This window comes from Engystomops pustulosus, chromosome 1, assembly GCF_040894005.1.
Source record: "Engystomops pustulosus chromosome 1, aEngPut4.maternal, whole genome shotgun sequence".
Classification (NCBI taxonomy): Eukaryota; Metazoa; Chordata; class Amphibia; order Anura; family Leptodactylidae; genus Engystomops; species Engystomops pustulosus.
This window is the reverse complement of record NC_092411.1, coordinates 216031403-216037712: the sequence shown is the minus strand read 5'-3', so window position 1 is coordinate 216037712 and position 6310 is coordinate 216031403. Positions and strand designations below refer to the sequence as shown.

The window sequence follows — 6310 nt, the reverse complement described above, 5'->3', positions numbered from 1 at the left end:
CACAACCCCCAACGGTTGTGGATCAAACAATGGGGATACCACGTACCTGCAAATCACGGTGCCATGCACCATACCATCCAAAAAATACCTTGCAAAGAGGAAATAAAAGATGGTTCTTACCACAACTGGTAATGGTCTGTAGTTGTGTCCAGTGGTCAGCTGTGCTGTTTCCAAAGTACGTGTATTGACGGGAGCATTAAGATGGTAAAGGACATACCTGTATATGTTAGAACCAAAAACGTCACGAACTGTAACAAGGCTACAACTGTCCCAGGTGTGATTAGCTCCCGCCCTGACAAGGGCAGTCCCAATAACTTGCCCTAGTTTAGAAAAAAAAAACAAAAAAAAAAAACACCCTGCATTCCCCTTCCCTGACGCGTTTCTTCCTGCTGTAGGTTCTTCAGAGGGATTGCGGTGGAATCAATAAAACATGGGGTCTCCAATGTAGAGGAGCATCCCTTGGGGTGTAGTAAATAGTCTGATAAACCCAAGTGTAGGGTCATCTACTGGGTCCCTGGTGTGGAGCCCCAGGCGTTGATCCCTATCTGATGGTGTAGGGATAACTGTCCCCATCAACTGACGGATAATATATACTCTCCTTAGTACATCCCCCTGTGGATCACTCACCAATCGGGGATCCTATCACACACATGTCCGTCTGTGGTGCCAGCTGCGTTCTGTAATTACCACACGAGCTGCCCTCACATGCCGGCGGAACTTCCGATCACGTGATACAGTCACGTGATCACCAGTCACGTGATCCGGTCATATAATCTTTAGTCTCATAAAAGTTGCAAATTCTTTTGCAACCCCTTTAAAACTTTTCTCTACGCCTGTTCAGGGGGGAAATTTATACGTTCACATCTGGAATCAAAAGTAATACTGTAGGCGAGCGGAAAAGTCACAAATTTTAGCGCAAATATGCAAAGTCGCAAGTATAATAAGACTCTGATTAATGACCTCCAATATCCACATGAGCTTTGCAAGTCATTTTCCCTATCTAAGGTAAAAAGTTGAGTCTTCCTGTATTTGTTGAAGGCAGATAAGAATTCTTCTATTTTTGTAATAAAAATGAAAATTTACTTAACACTTTACTAAACTGACTGCAGATGTAAGCATTAAAATTGTTACTTTTTATGGGGCACTTCCTAAGGGCATTATTTATTGATGCACTGTCTGCATGGGGCTACAGTGTTATTTTGAGTATTCAGTTGAAGGGAAAAATAAATTTTTTTTTTTTTTTTTGGTACATGACCAGTATCCAGAGAGAAGCTCATTTATTTTATCTTTACTGAGAGCTCTATGTCAAATATGGATATACACTGAGCTGTTTGATATATGTGATTTATGCAATTATAAGAAAATTCTGACAGGAGACCTAGAAGAGACAGTAAGACCCCTTCCACACTTGCGTTGCAGATCACGTCAGAGTTTGAACAGGGTGCGATCAGGGTTTGGTCAGTGAAAAACTGACATTTTGCATCAGAGTTCAATCAGTTTTCAGTCAGAGTTTGTTCAGTGTCTCAGTTTTTCATGCGCATTTTCAATGCAATTTCAATGCAACTCAGGACTCTTTTGCAACTCTTTTCTATGGCAATTGATGCGTGAGAAACGCATTGCACTTGCATTGCACTTTCATGTGCCTCAGAGTGCAATGCGTTTTTGATAAGTCTCCATAGAGTTGTATGGTGCGTTTTTCACACGCGTGACTTGCAAAAGTAGAGCATGCCGAGTTAAAAATGCGCGTTAAAAAAATGCGCGTGTGTGCATGAAAAAAAATGCTATTCTGAAAAAGCCCATTGATTACAATGGGTCAGAGTGCAATGCAAGTTCTGCACGTCAAAAACACGAGCAGAACACGCGCGTGAAATACTCAAGTGTGGAAGGGGCCTAAGAGACGTGATTACTCCACACAGACACAGTACTTGTGTATAAATCTGGAGTTTCCATGTATCTGTTGTAATAGAAGCCTTGCTGTGTTGTAAACCTCTGTTTTCACTATGCCACCAACAATCAATTAGTGCTTTTAGGTGTGAGGTAGAAAACCCAACATTACATTGAATAATATTTTGTGTTAAATGGAAGAATATAACAGACAAAAAAAACAATAAAATACTTTTCCAGGCAAACAGACATTTATACTGCTACAACATTTTGTTTGCCAATTGAGTATTCAAGAAATACATAGAATTCGGTCCAGGAAAAGTAGTAGTCAGAGTGATTTTTGGAGAAAATGTACAATTTGACTAGGCAGAGCAGAGTTAGTTGAATAACTAACTGTAATGTTATATATCTGCAAATATATACCGTATATACTCGAGTATAAGCCGACCCGAGTGTAACCCGAGACCCCTAATTTTACCACCAAAAACTGGGAAAAACTATTGACTCGAGTATAAGCCGAGGGTGGGAAATGCATTGGTCACAGACCCCCCCCCCCCTAGTATACAGCCAGCCCAGCCTGCACCCAGTAGTATACAGCTTGCCCCCAGTAGTATACAGCCTGCCCTTAGTAGTATACAGCCTGCCTACAGTAGTATACAGCCTGCCCCCAGTAGTATACAGCTTGCCCCCAGTAGTATACAGCTTGCCCCCAGTAGTATACAGCCTGCCCCCAGTAGTATACAGCTTGCCCCCAGTAATATACAGCTTGCCCCCAGTAATATACAGTTGGCCCCCAGTAGTATACAGCCTGCCCCCAGTGGCATACAGCTTGCCCCCAGCATTAAAAAACAAACTTATATACTCACCCTCCGGTGGCCCCGATGTGCAGCATTGCTCCCCCGATGTCTGCGCCGCTTGTCTTCAGGCTTCCGCGCCGCTTGTCTTCAGGCTTCCGCGCCGCTCTTCTTTCTTCTGCTTTCTTCCGCCATTGCTCTCTCCCAGCCGGCGCCTAGTATGACTTTCAGACAGCTTGATAAATATGCCCTACTCAGTTCAGCCCTGCCATGGGAAAGAGGTCATCTTGAGATAGGTGAGTGTTTCAGATGTAGGGTATGATATATCCTGTGAATCTGTGAAATATTAAACATAAGAATATCCCTTTAACTCTCTTCGCAACATCTAGTCCCAAACATTGCTAAATTCTAGTTATACTGAACACAAGGGACAATTCCTGACAACCATGCTTCACAGGCTACCATGTACTGTCATTCTATCCTTAAAGGGGTTGTACGCCCACTATAAGTTCAAAATAATAATTCCAGCCTCTGGAAGTTTATATACACCATATTTTTGGGCTAAATGTTTGTGGATAGTTATTTTTAAAATCGTTTTTTACCTCATAATCCACACGGCACTGGACAGATGGATAAAGATGGCCGCCCCTCACTGCAAATGGACCCCTGTCCCACGGAGTGCAGAAATTGTCTGAATCCATAGCACCAGAATGTAAGACTCCCAGTCGTTAACAAGGAGATTGGGGGGTGGCAAGCGTGATAAATGATTTTATTATGTCTAAAATGGTTGTGAATTTTTAATAACATTAAATTAGGGTGTGCTTTGGTTATTGATGAAAAAGTTTATTAAGAGCCATGTTTGTGACCGCAAAACCCCTTTAATGTTACTTTAATGTTTTAGAGAAAAATTTGAGGTTATGGAGCAATTTAAAAAAAAACCTAGTAGAATATGCACACAATTTAGCCACATTCAATGGGGTTAATCAATGGTTACCATCCAGAGTAGGCCCCTTCCAAACCCCTGTATATGAAATGGCAGCTAGTGTAAGGCCACCATAGAAGTGCATTGTGCACAGCATGGTGCGGTGAGCACATACGTCTGTCACTATACTACACCGACTATTCGACACCGGAAAAGAGAGATAAAATGTAAAGCACGGCTCCACGATTCCCGATGGAAGGGGGTGAAAAGCACTCACCCCTCCCCTTCCACCGTCCTCGGTATGCCACGCTTAGGTTCCACGTATGAAAAGGGCCTTATAGTGGTCCTGAGATGTATGAGATGTCTATAGGTGCCTGTCTCTGCCTCTCATTTTAAAAATGAAGTACATTAATTAGAGACGTCTCAAGAAGATTTTCATGCAGAAGACTGATTCCAGTCCAAATATGTCAGGGTACATTTACCATAACAATGCCATGTTCTATCTGTAAAAAGTATGACTCCATTATTGGACATTATTTCTCAGACACAGGAAATTAAACATACCTTATATAAAACCCAAACAAATAAAATTCAAATCTAAAACTTTTCAGCTAGACAAGTTTGACATTGTTTTCTAATAAAAGAGTTTTATCCAGTCATTTAATCAGTTGTCCTTCAATATATGAGAACTCTAAGCACAAAGTGTATTTACTTCATTGCCTATACAGCATTTACGGATGTACTGATTCAGAACATCCTAAAACAAATACCATATGCACAAAAGACTTTAGACATGCTGTATGTTTATGAAGCCTGTATGGTTGAGCTTTTATCTATCTTTATGGTGCATTGTAAAGCGGTAATCATGTGATCTCCATTATAGGAGTGCATTAGCAGAATCCATGCATGCCTCAAGACGTTATGTGTGATTGTTACAAGTACATCCGAACATGTCTGACACTTCGAGTACATCAAGGATCCGTGACAGAGATGAATGAAAACTTTTTATTGGCAGGAGCAGTACAAACATATAAAATCTGCCAGCTGTCAAGGATGTACTATAAATGGTGATTTTGTTTCACTTGTTTAATGAATTAAAGCAAGATTGAACCAAGTCCAATGATAGCATGTTTGGCCTTGCAAAGACAAAAATGAAAGAGTTGAGGATGTTTTCTCTGTTGGCAGTTGTTTTTAGTAAAGTGTTGACTTTTAATAGTTTAGGGTTGGATGGTCTGGTGATGAGATTCATGTTTGTATCCAATTCACACCATAGAGAAAATGATCAATCATTGAGGATGTTTTGTTTTTCCAGACTGAAGAAGATTCCAAGAACACCTTGTACTACCCATTCCTGCTGGAAGACAGGAGATAAAATATTTGTCCATGCTAAATATTCCTTTCGTGTGCATCACTTTAACATTCTGTACATGAATGCAGTCTCCTGCAGACACTGTTCTTTCCTGGCATTTTCAATTTGCATCTCTCTAAAGTTAAACAGACTTCCGTGGTGTGTGGAAATGTCTCTGAATGCTAAGTGTTTCATTCTGGATTTCCTGGATATTGAAGTGTATTTGGAAATACATAATTAAAATTGAAAGCAATGAAATGGTCATGTAAAAAATCTCATGCTGATATCTTAAACGCTTGATAAACCTATTATTATTATTTTTACAGTTATTATAATTACTGTTCTAGGATACCTACTATGATTTCACAACTTCATGCAGCACACATTGTTTATAAGTTTTTGCTACTATATTTCATCATGGGAACTATATCAAATAATAGGCACATCTATCTTTTATTTAGGGACATAGTATTTGAGGGCATTATTCAGGGGCATAGTCCATTTTGTAGTGGAAGTAAAATTCCCACTGCAGGAGATGCAGTATATATAAGTATATATTATTTAGCAGAACAGTGTGGGACCTAGTTGTTATCCAGCGGATACGATACTGTAAGTGACTGTGCGTACAGAGTACAGGCAGTCCCCTACTTAAGAACACCTGACTTACATACGACCCCTAGTTACAAACGGACCTCTGGATGTTGGTAATTTATTGTACTTTAGCCCTAGGCTACAATAATCAGTTATAACAGTTATCACAGGTGTTTGTAATGAAGCTTTATTGTTAATCCTGGTTCTTATGACAATCCAACATTTTTAAAATCCAATTGTCACAGAGACCAAAAAAAATTTGGCCGGGGTTACAATTATAAAATATACACTTTCATACAAATTCAACTTAAGAACAAATCTACAGACCCTAATTTGTACGTAACCCGCGGACTGCCTATACAGTATGGAGATGTGCTGCAAGACGCTTAAAAAAATCTGGGGCTTGACCGCAGCTTGTAATGGGTTAAGATTTGTGTAAGGGTGTATAAGAGGGGAGATAACTTTGATCGTGGGTGTTACAGCAGGATGTGAACTGACATTTGGAGCTGACACCTGCTGCGAATGAGGCTACACCAAGCATCTGCAAGTACCTTCCCGCTGCACCAAACTATAATGGTGTGTGTCGGAAACAGTTGGCAATCTATTCATGACCTATTCTATTACAACTTTAAACAAAATGCTTTACAGTACAGCAGTCCTGGCAGTATACAAAAGAAAAGTCCATCCGGCAAGTGTGTTTTGAAGGAAATCCTTACACCTGTGAGCATTTGGTGATCCTCCCCGTCCTCTTGAAAGTGCAAAAGGATACAC

The 6310-nt window shown here is 40.3% G+C and overlaps 1 long non-coding RNA gene across 1 annotated transcript; it reads left to right on the top strand.

The window, feature by feature from the left end:
- Positions 1–2910: 2910 nt before the first annotated feature.
- LOC140104457 (uncharacterized) lies at positions 2911–5151 on the top strand. Its single transcript, XR_011850335.1, has 3 exons — positions 2911–2974; positions 4484–4667; positions 4913–5151. It is a non-coding gene; the product is annotated as an uncharacterized lncRNA (long non-coding RNA).
- Positions 5152–6310: the final 1159 nt, after the last annotated feature.